This window comes from Cygnus olor, chromosome 5 (assembly GCF_009769625.2).
Source record: "Cygnus olor isolate bCygOlo1 chromosome 5, bCygOlo1.pri.v2, whole genome shotgun sequence".
Taxonomy (NCBI): Eukaryota; Metazoa; Chordata; class Aves; order Anseriformes; family Anatidae; genus Cygnus; species Cygnus olor.
In genome coordinates this window covers 21257497-21275198 of record NC_049173.1, presented here as the reverse complement: position 1 = coordinate 21275198, position 17702 = coordinate 21257497, and the positions used below count along the sequence as shown (strand labels likewise).

At 41.4% G+C, this 17702-nt stretch overlaps 1 long non-coding RNA gene across 1 annotated transcript; it reads left to right on the top strand.

Annotated features, from left to right (window-relative positions):
• The first annotated feature begins 1249 nt into the window (after positions 1-1249).
• Positions 1250-3781, top strand: LOC121071378. Its single transcript, XR_005820555.1, has 2 exons — positions 1250-3298; positions 3649-3781. It is a non-coding gene; the product is annotated as an uncharacterized LOC121071378 (long non-coding RNA).
• Positions 3782-17702: the final 13921 nt, after the last annotated feature.

Below are 17702 nucleotides of genomic sequence, written 5' to 3'. Positions count from 1 at the left end.
AACAAACAAACAAACAAACAAACAACAACAAAAAAAGTCATCTGCTGATGAAAGCATCCTCATAGGGCCTTTATCTGAGAGATGTCCAGGCATAAGGCTTTATTGCAACACAGGAACTGTTGCAAGCAGTTTCCAATTGCAGTTAGTTCTTGGCCTGCTTTATGTCCACATGCAAGGTCACAAAATCCCAGGGAACTTGCTTGGAAGGGACCTTTGAGGGTAATTGCATCCAGCCTCCCACTGGGATTAGGACTGTTGCTACTGCTAGACCAGGCCAGCTGCGGTTTTGTCTAGATGCAGCTCAGATTCCACCATTTTGCTGGATTACCTCCTTGATGCTGCACAATCCTAGCAAAGCAGCTGTTCCTAATGCTCACTGTACTTCTCAAGCTGCAAGTTGTTCCTTGCTAAGTTGCTGAACTTAAAATGTATTCCTTGCTGTCTTTTCAGCAGCAGGAGAGCAAAAATCTCCTTCCACTGCCTCTCCAAGCACTGCCTTCTCAGATGGCTATTTATGAGCATTAATGGGCTGTTAAGTCTCCGTGGTCCATTCGTTTTGCAGGCAAGTCTTCTGGGAATGACAACAACGTGGCCAATTTTCAGTGTTAAACAATTATATAATATCTATAGGCATCAATTTGACAGGAGATTACTATTAAGAGAAATGGCTGTAATATTCTTGCCATAATCGAGCCATTGTGCCTCCACTGTTAATTTAGCTCATTTCGTGTTAGACATTCACTGAACTGGCTAAGATAACTTCAGACACTTGATCACTGCAGTGTTATTAAATAGTTGCATACTAATGCGTTCAGATGACTTGTAAGCCTCATGTGATCAGAGGCTGGCTGAGCCATCGGAGCAGGTTAAAGGGAAAAGACAGTTCTGTCTTGCCTGCTTTAGCTAGTTTTTATTAAAATAAATGAAGCATTTTTTTAATTTGTGGTTGGGTGGTACTAGGTTGTCAGCTCTGGGATTGATGGTCCTTGCTTCTGGCCACAGTGGAAATCGAGTCCAAGTATATGTTCTTCCCAAGGAGTCTGTGTATGTGGGTTTGTTTTGGGATGGGGTGTGGGGTGGGGTGGGATATAGGATGGTGGTAGTAGGGGAGAGGGTGACAGGAGTTGCAAAGGGAGTACTTATGGAGTATTTCTAAGCCTAGATGTTAAAGACTCACATTTCTGCTCTGGGAAGAACATAATGCTGATTAAAAAGTAACATAGGATTTTTAAAATTCTTTTTTCTTCTGTTTACTTCCAGTTTCATTTTGCATTCACTTTTTACCAAAAAGAAAAACACCTTACTTCCTGAGCATAAGCACTTGAGCTCTGCTCTTTTTTGTGTCAGTCCACACTTAGCATAAATGTGATGCAGAACAGTTCTAGCAGCCATCCTCCTCCTGATAAATCCATTTCCAGTGCAAATAGTGCCTGTACACTTTGCATACCTTCTAAGCAGCTGCTATTCCCATACAGTACGCCAGCATATTCCTTTTAGTCGCTGATTGACGGCCTCCCCAGGTTGCTTTAATGTGGCTGGTAAGCAGAGGCGGGTATGAAGTACCTTCTTTTTCTATTTGACAAGCAAGAAATCTTGACCATTTCAGGTCGTTAAATATTCCATGGCACTTCTCCATGGAGGGAGTTGTTTTTTCAGCCCAGGTGTTCTCCAAATGTCTTGCCAGACTTCTCTTGTGATTTCAAATTAATATAGCATTTTTTTGACATACTAAAGTGTAATTTAATACAGCTCAACTGCAAAATGCAATGTCTCAGAGATGGCTGAATTTCAATATTAAGTGAGCCTCTCACTGGTGCTTATATAACTTACAAAGCATGCTTAGATCTCTAGGGAAAGAGAATCATTAAAAACAGGGACTTTTGCTATTATTGCTATTCCTAAAAGTAATAATTACCTCTTTCTTTCTGGGAATTTTGTATGGCTTTTTGCCTGTGGGAGCTGTCCCTGTCTTGAGGTTTTTCCAGTGGCCTTTAAACTTTAATCTGGAGCCTTAGTAAACCTTTTAGGTACAGGCTGAGACAGATTTTGTTACTAAAGTAAGCCCTCCGCTGATGGAGCTGTGTGTTCGATTCTTGGCAGAGCTGTGGAAGCACTTGGCTTGGTTCACTCGCTGTTCATCTTTTTCATGTAGTCTTGTGGGAGATGTTGATAATTCTAAACTGCAGATTAAAGGAAAGAGGAGCACAGCGTATTTCAAAAATACTGCAGGAATTATTCTATTTGGTTAAAAAACCCTTTGGTTTGAGACGGTTTTTAAACACGGTGCGGTTCCTTTTAGGAGGGGGATTAAAAGATAATGTAGTCAGGCTTTCGGTGAGGTCGGTGAGATACATGTCTGCACACAGTTAAAAATGCATCTTACAAGAAATCACTTGACTGGTAGCATTTGGTTTGTACAGGGAGGCTGTCAAAATGAAGGAAACGCTATACCAGCAACTGTAGCACCAGCTTATCTTCTGTTGTTTTGTTGCACTTATGCATTAGTCTTTAATTACTTTTTGAATGTACTGGGTGCCTGTCGGCAACCGGAAACGAAGCAGGCAGCAAACTAGTTTTGCTTCGTTATGTGATGGGCTGAAATTAGCAAAGCTCTCCTGATGTCAGTGGATTTATGTGAACTTACATCTGCCAAGGACTTGCATGCTTTCAGGTCAGTGTGTCCTGTGCCCAATGCATTGCTGCCTCGCAAATGTTTATTAAATCATTGCAACATGTGCCAAATTCTGGGCATCTTAATATGAACGTTTATCTCAGAGTAGTTTCTGCTGGTTCCCTAGAAGCTGGGCTCTCTCAGGAGGCAGCAAGAGCAATGTCATTCAAGCTGTAGCTGAAAATTGTCTCGCTAATTCTGGTATGCCTGTCTCTGGACAGTGTGAGGTGGTTAACCTTCTAATTTAGGCACCTAAAACCAGATGATGTGAAATCTGTATCGTAGCATATGTCCTTCGCTTTTGTGGCTGTTCTCTGAAGTGGAGCACATGCTGCCAGCATGGTTGATTTTGGCATCTCTCAAAACACCCTGCAGTATCTGAATATGCCTTGGATGTTAACACTCCCATGTGCTGCAGCCTGCTGCTGATGCGCTGTTAGGACGCAAACGTGCTCCTGCCAAGCAGTGCTAATCGAGCAGTGTCCCTATAGGATGACACAGTGGCACATCACATCGTCACAATGGCACATCACATCGTCACTGGTTGTAGTCCTCTGGCACAATCCTAGGCAGGACCTTGTGGTGAGGTGCTACAACGTCACCATCAGATGCTCCTGCAGCCATCTCGTAAGAACTGAAATATGCAGCAATTAGTAACAAGGAAGTTTGACACCAACCGATGAGGTTTTTATATTGTGAGGCTCACTCATCACCTTCCACCATATTGCTGAAGCTGCGGTTAGTCATCTTGCGTGCCTCGTGCAACTAGGCCATGATCCCAAATGAAGCTTATGTGTAACAAAGAGTAAGAAGGGAATAACAGTACCCATGATTTATGTCTTCCTTTCATTTGAAGCCCTGTAATTTCTGTAGAGAAACATTTAATACTCTTAAAATAGTTTTGGATCTGGGAGACAGCAGAAGAATAAAATACAACTGCAGCAACCTCCCTGAAAATTAATTTTGTTTCATTTTAGGAGCAGTGTTGGTGCCCAGGTGGGTGGAGGAGGAACCTGGCATGTAGAAACGTGCTAGATTCATGACAGGGGACAGGTTATAATGGAGAGTCCAAAAGGCTGCACACTGTATCAAGTAATGGGAAGAAAAGTGCTTTCTGCCTCTGCATTATTAAGAATAATAACCATCTGGTGGGTGGAGAACTGGAAAAAACTTTACTTAGTGACTCTCTGCCTTTAGTACTTCATAACAAATCTTAAGGCTGAAATATTTGAAGTTAAATGAGTAGCATAAAATAGCTGGAAATCGTTTCAGCCTGGTGGTAAGTGCCCAGTTAATTTCACAGTGGAATTACGGATGGTTTGTCAGTGCTTTTTATCAGTAGCATACATTCTTGTACTAAAAAATGAGGACTTTTTCTTGCATTACCTGGCTGAAGGATTTCAGAGTATGAAATCTGTCCGAAGGGCAAGGGTGGGATGCCCTGCTCCAAGAATAACAGACGTCAGGGACTGCAGGTAGCTTAGGGGCAGAGGGCACTTAAGACCAGAGAAACTTAAGGTTCATCCGTCCTGTTCATTGTGCTGCGGGGAAAGGAGCAGCTTTCACTGCAGGACTGCATTGGTAAGTAAATGAATTATACTCAGCTGGAAATTCTTGGAAGAATAGCTGATGTTTCCAGTATTTGCCCATGCTTTAGATCCATATCTGGATTTTGGATTGTCTTCTCCATAATCACCAAGTTTAAGGTTACTTGGATTTAAACTGTTAAGTAGAGGAGCTTATTGAGGAATTCAGGAGCAGGTTGACTTTGGTATAAGTCTGGATATTAATATTAGGTCTGGATCTTGGTTCACATCTGACATCTTTTCCCAGGCCAGTTTGTTTCTCAGGCTGTGAAGGTCTTAAGCAATGGACTGCCACTGCTGATTTTAGAGGACAGAATGCGTAGGTGGTGCTTGTTGCATTGTCACTGCTTCTTTCCCACTGAGTATTGGCATCCTCCCTTCCCAAATCTCCTATGCACTTGCTGTTAGATGCAAAACTCTTCCTCCCTCCCTTCTGGTGAGCACTTAAACTTCTACCACGTTCCACAGAGTGGGACTGGAGGGTAAAGTTACCCATTCATTAATCACACAGTTGATGTGACATATTCGACTTAAGTAAATTAATTCATGTGTCTGTCTCCTTCTAGACTGAAGTACAGCTTCATCATATTTTTCTCTTTTCTGGCCCATTGATGCTGCTTCTTCCATTTTTTCTTTTTCTGCCTTGATGATTTTTTTTCCTGCTGTTGAGACGTTTGGCTTTGATAAGTTACCTTTTCTACTGTCCTGAATGTAGACATTTTAGCAGTTTCTAATCGAAGTCACAGGCAAACTTCAAGAGATGCTAACAGTTGCAGCATCATCCATATCTCCTCATCACTGCTTTGTCCCTGCACCTACCTCTTACTCAGTTCTTCCTGGCTTTCTTTTCTTATGCATAGTTATCCAGCTCAAGCAGGTAGCCTATATGGTGTTCCTGCAGAGGGAATTGCAAATTTCTGAAATTTTTCCATTTCCCTCACCTACTATAATGTGAGTTTTTGCCTGTCAGCCACCTCTCCTATTAAATGAAAAGGTGCTATTCTAGGGGAGTTTGGGGATTTCAGCTGCTGCAGAATCACATATAGAGCTGGGGTCTCTGAAGTTCCTTGGACCAAACTCACAATGGGATTTTAAATTCTTATAATACATGGGACAGATAATGATAGGGACAAGTCCTGACTATGCATGTCTCTGGCCAGTTTAGAAGTGTGTTAGCTATGTTGGCTGGGCCCTGCTGTTAGAAGTGCTTGATGGTCTGTCAAAGGAAGAGTGTTATGCACAACTTGTTGGATAGATATTCTTGGTTTTCGGTACATTTTCCTCGGTGTGATCTTAAGTACTTAGCCAGAGCAGGTTGTCACTTTGTCCTCTAACTACCAAAGGAGATGCACGCCCTCTGTTGTGTCACCTACTAGTTTTCTAGAATCATAGAAGAATGGCTCAGGAGAAGACCTTGCTGTAATGTAATGTGTTCCCATACCCAAATGGGGTCAAGGAGGAGGAGTAGGTCCTTTTCTTTTCTAAGACTACAATCAGGGCTCTGCCTATAGCATACTCAGAAAACCACATATGTGTGGTTATCTCCACGGGTATAGCTCCAGAGACACTTGGATCATCTCAACCTCAGTGTGTCCCAGAGAGGAGGGGCATCATGATTTACAGTGCCAGCTCCGTATGTGCAAACTGAATTATTCCCTTGCTATTATTTAAATAAAAAGGCATTTTGAAAGCATTGACCTCTGAAACTTTACTGTGCCTTAGTTGGATGTATTTACAATGGCTGAACCTTGACCTTCCAACACAGACCGTGAGAGACGGAGTGTTCTAGCCAGCCAGTTAGCATCTGCTGCAGAGAACGGGAGCACGCAGCAGCATTTCTCCCAGTGCCTGCCTTCACACACAGTCTGCAACCAGCTGCCAAAACGTGAACATGTTCCTTGGTGCCCGAGTTAATGGAAGCATACTCAGTAACATGCAAAGCAAATTTGGACTCATAGAACATAGGTGATACCATTTGATGGTGACACACTGGTTTAATAGACAGATCAATCTTATTTCCATGCCATTTATCTAAAGCCCTTGCTTGAAATTCATTGACCGGAGGCAATCAGGGGAATAAACCTTATGTTAAAAATCTCTCAAAACCTCAAAACTTCCCTGTTATCTTGGAGTTTGAATATTGAAATGACAGGATATCTTTGTCTACCCAGGAATATCCTTTCTGCTGCCTCTTCAGAGCCAGCTGTGCAGTGTTTCTGAGCTGTCTTGGGGCAGGATATTGCCCAGGGTGCTGCTGGCCAAGAATTCAGCATTGTTTGCTCTTGTGGCCCCGGTGCTACTCTTAAGGAGGAGCATTCCAGTCTGGACCCTGCTACCTTTGGGCTTCACCCTTTTTACAAGTTCTAAATTGGACTGGAATTGGCCTTTTCAGGTTAATTAAAACTACTGGCACAAGATTAGGCACCAATTTATTTTGTTTAGCCACTGGCCGAGGTTTTGCCCTTCAGCTACGTGCGCATGACAAGAACTAGATTAACCCGACAAAGGCAAGGAGGGATACATCTGTAGTTACATGTTCTTCCTGAGCCCTGTGCACTTCTGAGCAATTTTTAGGTTCATTCACAACTGGTGTTTTGCTTGCTGAAGTTAACCTCCTCCTTTCTCTGGAAAATGTTTCTATGCATACAGGTCTTCAGATAATTGAGATTAATATATCACTGTCTAGTCGTGGCTTAATTTGCGGTCTGGTGACAAGCTTTTGGGGCACGTGGCATACTGCTGGCTGGTTCTGAGTCTCCTGGTGTTTGTTTATTAGGTAGAAATGCTATTCCAGTTACACAGATATCTCCACGTTACTTTTGAATTTGCTCCTAAAATGTGATTATTGGAATTGGGAATTTAGAATTCTCTTCCTTTTGCTCATTTTAGTCTCTGTTCAAATATCTTCATGACCATCTTTATCCTTCTTCCTCTGCATGTTCCCCACTTGATGGCAGTACAACAACATGTATGGAAATAGGGAGTGCAGAAAAGCTTAGTTCTGAGGGTTGCACCTCAGCAGTGGTGAAAATATGTCCTTTATGGTAACTGCTTACTTAAGCTACTATGTACCTTGTTTAAGCTGGCTACATCTGTGTAAGTTCTCCCTACAAGGCCCCATCTGTGAGATTTAGGTAATATATATGTGCTATTTAGCTCAGCCTTCCAGAAACTAACCTTTTAATGGCTTGTTTGTGTTTGTAGACATAGGCATTACCTTTATACAACAAGCAAGACTCTTTAACTAATAAGATGTCCCCATGTCCCCTAATTTGTGAAAGCAATGCATCTAAACCAGCAGTTGAATTTCAGAAAAAGCTGGAAACTAATCTCTAAGAGCAAAATTGGAGAAAATGCAGAGACTAAAGCCATATCAATGACCACAGCAGATCACTTCTGCTTCTGTTTGGGAAAACTCAGTGGCACATATCCAGCTGTCAACTCAGTCTAGGGGGATCTGATGCACCTTGAAAACAATCTCGTTCTGTTTCTTCAGCTGCTTTGATCTTTTGTGCTTAATTGATACTGACAATTTCTGGAGTACATATCTGAGAGGGCAATGACCTCTTCTTCACATTTGTCTTAGTTTAAAACTGCCCCTATGCGGAATATAAGTAATAAAGCTATTTACATACTGCTTTCTGTTCCAGCGGATCACTAGGCAATTTTCAACTTCATACACTTGGCATTAATAAAAATAAAGCTACTTCTGGCATGGATGTTAGGGCTGCATTGGCTGAAGTTATAAACACAAATCTGGACTCTATGAAAAGTGCCGGGGATCTTTTATGGATTAAGAAAGAAGATGAAGCCTCTCATCTGAGGCTTTTTTTCAGAAATGGTTCTTGCTGTAGAGCATGTTCTATAGAACTGCCTACAGCTGCCTTAGAAGGATGAAAGGTTGAGGCAGCTCTGTGAGCATTTGACACTGAGTCCAGGAATCTAATTTTGTCAAGCCTGATGATGAGACTCTTAAATCATCCCCTCTGGCCTTTTAATTAAAGCAATCAGGCACAAGACTGGCAGCAGAACCACTGATGGAGAGCATTTCCAGCTGAGACTGAAAATTTAAGAGAAAAAGATGGTGTAGAGCATGGGAGAAACAACTCTATCTTTCTTGTGATCTTGTGATGGTAAGGAGGTAGGTTGGGTGAGAAGTGACGTTAGGGTGAGGATTCTCAAGAAATGGAAATGTTGTTCTAAGAATAATCTGCAAGAGTGAAAGGTTGTCCTGCGTTCACTTTTTTCCTTCACTTTGCCTAGCTTTTCCCACTTTCCCGTCCTTCATTCTTAGATAGGCCTCCCTTCAAATCAGGATCTGATGAAGTTGGTGAAGCTGTAAACAAACAGAAATACAAACAAAAAGAGTTGCTTACAAGACAGTACGAAGAAGATTCAGCTGTTTGAAGGGAGAAGGTGTGATGACACTTGCTAATGGAGTGTCTCCTGAGGATTTTTAAGGTATAAGGTATGTATTCAGGTGGGTAAGCAGGTGGGTTTTGAAAAGCTCCAGCTTTAAAAATGTCAGGGACAAGAGCTATTTAGTGGATAGCTCTTATTTCTTGTGAAAAGCTGGATCTAAATCCAAACTTCGCAGCTGATACCATTTCTGCTTCACAGAACTGAATTTGAAGATGCAAGTTGAAACTAAAGTAGATTACAAAAGTTTGTTTATAGTTTCTGTTATTATGTAGAACTTGATGGAATTTAGTTTGGTTTTAGGCTGAGTCAAACACAAAGCCATTGCTAGCAGCTTCAGGAATTTAAAATGAGGATGCAGATTCTCTTTAATAAATGAAATGAATACCGAGATCAAAAAATGACAAAGATGCCAGTTTTTGACTTGTCTCCTTGTTTCCAAACTTTTAAGGTAATCTCTGTGAAGTCTTCTGCCTTACTACTAGGACTAGAAATCTGTCTTTAGAAATATGAAAATTGAGATGTCCATCTTTCCATTTGAATCCATAAATTGCAGTTTTAAAAATATCAAATAAAAAGGAAATTCATAAAGGAAAGTAGGCAATCCAAGGTATGCAAGATATATTGGAAATTATCAACAAAGCAAAAGAGCAAAAGTTGTGGGGAAAACATTAGGCTCTTCCTAGACTTGTACACACTGGAAAGGCTGACCTCGGCCCAACTGCATCCTTGAACATTTCAAGCTAAGTAGGGACATTGACACTATGGATTTATTCTGGGGGACCTGTGCTGGTTTCTGTCGTGCAGACTCTGGCCCAGAGCAGGTATACCAGTGTTTGAATTTCTTGTGTTGTTTCATGTGGTGTTTAATTTTAGTAGAATGAAGAAACTGCCAAAACAGAAATAATGAATAAATGTGCTCTTTATGATTATTTTTCTTCTGACTGTGGTGAGATTAATAATGTACTTGCTTGTGGCTCATGCATCATTTTTGGTTAAACAGAAATGCAGTATCACGCACTGCAATTCTCCTTTCTTTTTGCTCTTACCTTTGTTCTTTAATGGGGACCATTTTAAATGTGTTCATTTTGTGAGGAGCAATTATCTTAAGATCACACAAGAGAGAGAATTCTGTACGGATCTTTTTGAAGGTGTCACAGGTGACAGAGTAAACAACAAAGCATACTGGATCTGGATATGTGTTGTTTTTATGTTTTTGTTTTTTTCCCACCGAGAAGCAATGACACTAGAGCTTTTTCCCTGCTTGACTCTCTCACTCACTTGCTTTGCTGCCCAGTCCCAATATGAAGAACAAGGCTGACTGGGTACATCAGGCAGAAAGTGCTCTCCAGAAGAGCAAGCAGCTTGAAGTTTTGGCATATAATAATACAAGTTTGTATAATTATGAAAATGTCTGCCTGATTTATAGACAAAGTGGTTGAAAAAAAGATTTACCTGATCTCTGGGAGATACTCTTCAACCTACCTCATTGAGGCTTGCAAGTCTTTTTGCAAACCTGGCGAGTCTGAAACATTAACACCCTCTTTCTGGTATCTTGTTCCTTTTATTTTTATTTTTTTAATTATTATTATTTTTGTTTTGTTTAACTCTATTTAACTCCCTCCTTAATCTCTTTATTATTTGCATTTCTTCCTCCAGGATGAAAGCTCTTTTAACAAAAGAAGTACAAAAAGAAACAAAAGTAGATTCTGCTATTGAGTCTTATGTTCATTTAGCTGTGGTTATCTCAATCACTAAGAAGGAACAGATTTCTGGATTAATCAGGCTTAACTTTACTACCACTGTTAAGGTTATTCCTGGAAGCAAACTTTAAAATTTTTGAACCCCAAAGTAAGGTGCTAATTTTAATGAATTCAGCAAGTTTGTTAATGGGTGACTATTTTATTAGTTCTATTTGGAATACACTCCAGTACCTTTCAAAGGTCACTGATGAATTATTGGCAGACCTAAGAATAAAGCCCAGTTCTCATGGCTTCATTCTTGGGTTTAATATCTCTGTCCTTTTCTGTATATATGCAATCTCCTGCCTGCTCAAAATATTACTGACCTCTACAGAAATAGAATTGGGGTTGCACAGGAACACTATTTCTTATAGCTTCATTCTATACATTGAACAAATTCTTTTGTTATAAGTATTCTGCTTTGATAGTAGGATTTGTGAAACTCATTTTCTCCTCAAATCTCAAGCAAGTATCAGTTGGTTCCTGTGAATGCTGTTAGTTTCAGGATTAAAAAGTCTCAAATATCAGGTCTGTGATCCTCTTGATGAATGTGATCAGAATCATGAGTTTGAATAAGAAACTTAAGAAGTCAGTAAATTCTGTGATTCAGGGGTTTAAAACATATTATACAGCATCCAGCAAGCACAACAGATAATTGCTTGCAAGGAACTATCTGAAGTGGATCTGCCAGTGACTATAATTTATAACTGGTATTTCCCAGTCAGCCGTGAATAGAGCCTTAGGTAAAATATGTCTTGGCGCTTAGCTCTGGAGCCTGGTTGCTCCACAAAGCTGATCAGGATTTGGTAATGTCAGAATTTGGGATTAGGGAAAAAGGCAGCTGATCTGGTGAAAGTCCATTGGATGTAGAACATCAGACAAATTGTCCACCTCAGGCAATATACTGAATTCTTAAACTGTGGAATGAATAGTGTAAGATGCCAGGATAATGAGAGGTTTATACAGGTGTTTTCCCACTTGCCAGGTTAGTTTTAATTGCCATACGTAGAAGCCAATTTGTGTTAAAGGGAAAAAAAGCAGCACGAGCCAAATTCAGAGGTGACATAAATAGCGTGTAATTTACACACGGCTACAGCAGAGTACGTGCTCTGCAGTCTTATGCGAGCCACATGCTGTGGGGCACCCCAGGCAGGCTGCAGGCTGTGGGCTGTACTGATACCTGCTGCAGCTCTGCCCTGCCTTGCTTGGAGTTTAACATCATCCAGGCCATGGTGGTGCAACTGGGCGGTGCATTTTCACTGGCAATTGGACTTCAGCTCTGAATTCACTTCATTCCTCCTCCTTTCAACTCAACTGTATAGTGCGGTCCAAGAGTTGGAGAAATAATATTTGAGAGCAATTGATCATCCATATTATTTAATAACCACCTAAACACATCCTGCATGGAAACATGCAGCAAGTCAAATACAGGCTGCCTGGTATCAAAGCTGTGATGATGAATTTCCATCTTAAACTCTGGCTACTGCTGAAAAGGCATCATAAAAGTTGCAGGTTTTTATTCAACAGGCAGTGAGATTAATTATACCCCAGTGTCCAGTTTTGTACCATCACTTAAAAATGTTGAAAGTTGTAGTAGCTCATCATCAGAACAGAATGCTTCAAACGTACTGTTACCAGATTTTGATCTTTATTTTTGTTAATTTAAATCTTGGCCTGAGGTGTAAGAGAAATTAGAACTAGGTCTCAACAGCAGCTGTCTAAAAATACTAGGATACCATTTCTTTCTTGCAATAAAACAATGAGGTAATAGTTCGGTGATTCCCCTGTTAGTGCTGTAGACCTAATACATCCATGGGACAGTGAGACAGATGTTTTGTCATGTATACTGTAAGCTGAACTCAGCTGACCATTTGGTGTTTCCTTTATTACTAATAAGAAGAGACGAGAACAGCAGCTTGAGTGGTCAGAGACAGCAGAAGTAGTTATCTGACTTAACGTCAGCACACTTGAATTGGGGTTGATGAGTGTTTGGAAGCCCTGAAGCATGTTGACCGCTGCTTTGCTGGCAGGGACCAGACTGAGCGCGGGCCTTGAGTACTGTAGGTGCTGGCAGCCGAGAGTTTTGAGGATGAGTGGAGGGAGGTTTCACTGATGATAAATTTCCTAAATGAATTAATGACAGCTCATTATTTCCTCCATAGAGGAGAGAAGAAAGTGTGTGTGTATGTGGTCTAGAATATAAAGCTGTGAATTGTTCTGTAATTACCACTGGTATCTAATTCACGATCCCTTTGCTTTCTCCTTCCTCACCCAAAGCTATCTAAGCAGGAAATTCCCTGTTAAGCAGCATCTTGCTCCTTGCTCCGGATGATTCTGGGTGAAAATTGGTGACTAGCAATTCACTGGAAAAGTCATCTCTCCTTTGTCTTCCCTCTGCATCTGTTTTAAATCGTTGGCTATGGGGCTCTTGCAGTATCAGTTAACATCCGGTTATAAGCAGTGCCAAGGAAGATTAGTGAGAATGTTGCTGGGGAGAAATGAAATGAAGAGTTCACTGTGTATCAGCAAGAGTAGTGGTATCACAGCCAGCTTTTGGGAGAGCTACTGAGCTTTGATTGAGGGTGGACAGGAGGAGGAGGAGGATGAAACTTAAGGATGAGGAGAACGCTTCCCACAAGCTCTAAGCATGCTTTTGTGCCAGAGAGAAGATGAGAATGCCAAGAAGCTTGAATATGTGCTGGCAGCTTGTGCCAAAGATTAGAAAACCTATCAAAAGGAAAATTATACCACTTCTTGAACAACAAAAAGGAAATTTTATCTTCCTTCCTGTACTACTTATTGAATAGGTTGGAAAGGAGAAGGAAGCTGTTTCACTGTATTAACAAAGCAAAAAAGAAAATCATCTGAATTCTCACATCATTTGAAAATCTTTATTTAGTTTCAGCTGGAAAACACTTATTTTTGCTTCTAAAGATAAAATACTTTAAATGAAATAGAAAATAGTGGAAGTGTCTTCATATGATGTTCCTCATTTCAGAAAAGAGATTTAAAATGTTTAGTCAATGCTTTTGTTTAAGTTTAATTGAAAAGGCAATAATACTTGTTAAATATACTCTTCAATAAGAAAGCAAAGGGATAGATCATTGCCTGCAGAGAAGGAAATCTGACCAACACATTTGTGCTTCTCTGAAGTCTTACTTGGCTCATCCATCAATTTCTGGCAAGCAAAAGTGCCCTCACAGAACAGCTGAGGTTGGCAGGGACCTTGGGATGTATCTGGTCCAACCACCTGCGCAAGCTGGTCCACCCAGAGCAGGTTGCCCAGGACCACGTCCAGGTGGCTTTTGCAGATCTCCAAGGTGGAGACTCCACAGCCTCTCTGGGCAGCCTGTGCCAGTGCTCTGTCACCTGCACAGCAAAGAAGTGCTGCCTGGTGTTCAGATGGAGCCTCCTGCATTCCAGTCTGTGCCTGCTGCCTCATCTCCTGGCACTGGGCACCACTGAAAAGTGTAAAGTGTGAAAAGAGTGTAAAGACTTCGTTGTCTTTACTCGGTGCCTTCAGGTATTTGCACACATTCAGATTCCCACCCCCAGGCCTTCTCTGCTCCTCTCCAGGCTGAACAGCAGTCCGAGCACTCAGCCTCTTCTCACAGGAGAGGTGCTCCTGTTCCTTAATCATCTTCATGGCCTTTTGCTGGGCTCTCTCCAGTATGTCCTTCTCACCTGTACTTGGCAGGGACTAGAGCTGGACACAGCACTCCAGGTGTGGCCTCACCAGTGCTGAATAGAGGCAGGCTCACCTCCCTCGACCTGCTGGCAACATGCCTCCTGTTGCAGGCCAGGATACCCCGAGGTTTCTTTGCTTTAAGGGCTGGCTCATGGTCGATGTGGCGCTTCCCAGAGTGCCCAGGTCCTTTTCTGCAGACCTGCTTCCCGGGTGGGTGGCCCCTAGCATGTACTGGGGCCTGGGGTTGTTGGCAGGTGCAGGGCTTTGCACTTCTCCTTGTTGAAGTTCAAGGTTTCTGTCAGCCCATCCTTGATCAGTCCATCAGCCTGTCAGCCTCTGTTCCATCTCAGCTGGTGCTACGGCTGTTTGTACAGCCAGCATCTGAGCTAGGCACTGGGTTCAAATCTCTTTGCAAGATCTTGTTACTAAACTTAACAATTTCCCTCCAGCCTATACTAAAATAATACCAGTAATTATAAAATATGCTAAAATAAACCAGTAATAACTCCTGTCTACAGTGGGAGACGTTTGTGATCGAGACTGCTATTAAATAGCAGAGAATAAAGGGTTTTATTTTTTTGGGGGGAGGCTGAGGTGGGAATAGGATTGGGAATACTGGGAATGGTCAATACCAAAGGTATTTCTTAACTCCTGGAGCAACAAACAAGTCCAATAATATCCTTATTATGCAGAAAAGCACTTAGAAGTCAGTCTCTTGACTTTGCATTTAATTTCAAGGACTTGCTGTCTGGATTCTAGTGAGCACCTGAGCAGGCATCACTGATAGACCTTTGTGTGTCCCTGGTGTGGAAGTGGTGCCAGAGCTGCTGTCTGTGGGGCCAGTAACAGCAACACATTGGTGCAGCTTTTACTGCTCTCAGAACTGTTCATCCAGCTTTTTTATTTTATTTTATTTTATTTGCATTTTGGCAATAACTTTGGTAACAGCTTCTGTCTTCATTCCTTTGAGCCTGACTCTAGTCACATGAATAAGTTAGTTTTCTCACATCTGCAGTGGAGGAAAGAATGCAATCAAAACTGGTGCATTTTAATCTGAATATATTCATATGGTACAAGCAATACTGCACTTACCTAATAGAAAGCAAATGAAATAGGGTTAAAGGAATCAAATCTTGTCTTAAAAGAGGCAGATGATGGGAAGAATATGCACTTTGTAACTTTTTATCATAACAGCAATTCTGGAGTTCTTTCAGTAGTCTGAGTAGAAATAAAGCTTTTTTTCTCTTTATGCAGAACTGTCTGAACTTGCAGAGTAATGCCCACTCCGTCCTGAATGATTACTTTGGATCTAGGTATTCATCCTTGTTCTCCGTGTTGGTGTGTGCATCACAGGCTTATGAATGTCTTGAGAGATGAAAAAGCACAAAACTTTAGCAAAAAAACCAAAGATGGCTGGGTCCTGCATTAAATAAACATCTTGCAGCATTTGCAGTGCTAGGATAAAAGGCTTGTTTTAGTGCTCATGGAAGTGGTCAGATATGAGTTGACTAACATGTTTGTGTTGCTAAATATCTACAGAATGAAAAAATACATATAGTACAGTTTTTCTTTAATTAGAGCTTTCAAAGAGAAAGGAAATATTTTATTTTAACCTTTAGACTAACAAGTACTGCTTAAAGGAAACAGGCGTACTTTTCTGAAAAGGGATACTTTTCTCTTTTGATTACCAGCTGTTTCTAAGGAGCAGATCCATTAAGTACTGGATGGCTTTGTCTGAATTTTATAAAGCTTTTCTGTTACCAGAGGTGTCCTTTTCTAGGTGTTAAGTCAGCTTCATTACTAGGTTTTTGAAGGCCTTGTAACCTTGAGGTAAAGCCATTCTATGCCTAACAAGTAGAGATGTCTTGTCTCGAAAAATATCTACAGAGGAAGCAAAAAAACACACCTAGAAAGTGCTGCAGCCCGTTTCCCTACCCGTTGCCTCTCCCCTCTCCTGGGTCTACAAGGACTGCAGACAGTCCTGGTTATAATTCAGAGTCATTTATCATAAAGTGTGGGGCTCCCTCGACTAGCTTTATGAAAAGTATTAATTACTGCTTGATGCTCGCACTTTTCTGGGATGAAGTCCACCCACAGCAGGCTTTTTTCCCTCTGATAATTTCCTTTGTGTGTTTGCATCATGTTCCTCTGTCTCTGTCAGTACAATTTGAAAGAACCTAGTAAAATTAATGTTTGCTGGGAATTATTTTCTTCATTGGTAGTATTGGTGCCTTGTGGAGACCAGCAGCTCAGCTTTTATCCTTAGATTGGTGTTTCTCACTTGCCAGGAGCACAACCAGGTAATCTGGTGCTGCATTGGAGGGTTTGACTTCCCCACTTTGCCTTGAGGGGATTCTTGCTTTACTTGTGCTTTTGCAAAGTTACAAGGAAGGATTAAAGCAAATGAAGTTAATCCTGTGTGAAAAATAAGATTGAAACATCTCTGCCTGAAGTTTCTGTGCTAAAACTGCCACTATCAAATGTATTACAGAATCTGTGTGTAAGAGGTACAGCTCTGGCTGCTGCTTTCAGCTTGGAGGCAAGTTACCTATTTATAATTAGCGTTATTAGTTCATTGACGTGACTTCTGTATCTTTTAAATTGGGAGCTTATGCTTCCAACAATATCCAGAACACTAAGAACACATCAGAGATTGTGCCAAAGCATATTTTTTTTTTATAGGAGACCCATTGTAATAGTTGAATCTTATTTCATTGGTTTGGACTGAATGGATGGAGGCAGCAACTGCATTTGCAGTGAAGCATGTGGGAAGGTGTAGGTGTTCCTCAGGCTGTTGGACTCTTTAAGCCCAATACCAGTAAATACTAAGCTGGCATTAAGCAGAAATCTAAACAAAAGCTTCCTGAGAGCTATAAACTACTCAGGCCACTTCCCTATCAGATTCCCTCTCTTTGGTTATAGTCCTTAGTTCCCATGTGGTTGTTTCAGCACCTACTCTGCTTTGTGATTTTCCTCAAAACCTCATCCTGACTTTCCCTTGTCCTGACATTCCCTGTGTCCTGTCTGGCTTGCAGGCTGGTCTCTGAATTTTTTCTTTTGGACTGATCTGTGCATATTTGCTGGAATCCTGGCTTGGACTGAATGTTTGTGTTTTTCCAGTGTTGGATTGGTGCCTTCCTCTCGTCTATTTCCCGCCCTTGGCTCTGTGGTCCTGTGACCCAGACAGCTTGGTTTTGCCAAGTGCTTGCAATAGCCCTCAGACTTTCTAGTAGCAAATGGCTGTACCAGACTCCAAAACTTACTAAGGGTTGTCTGGTCTTTAAATCTATTGTAGCTTAGTTTTGGCTGTACATACAAGAGTATTTAAACTTTTGGGCTTACAACTTGTTATAGAATCAGATGACTGCTGTCTAAGCTGTCCCAGCTCTAGTGGCAGAATTTTCCAGTAGTAAGGTCTGTTGCCTCTCCTGTTGTTCTGAGCTTGTTTTGAGAATGTTATTACCTAATTCACTGATTTATTTTGCTTTTGTGCATTCGTGTGGTTCTTTCCCAAAAGATATCATACCATGTTGTATTGTATCATACTTTGAGCAACCTGGTGCAGTGGGAGGTGTCCCTGCCCATGGCAGGGGGGT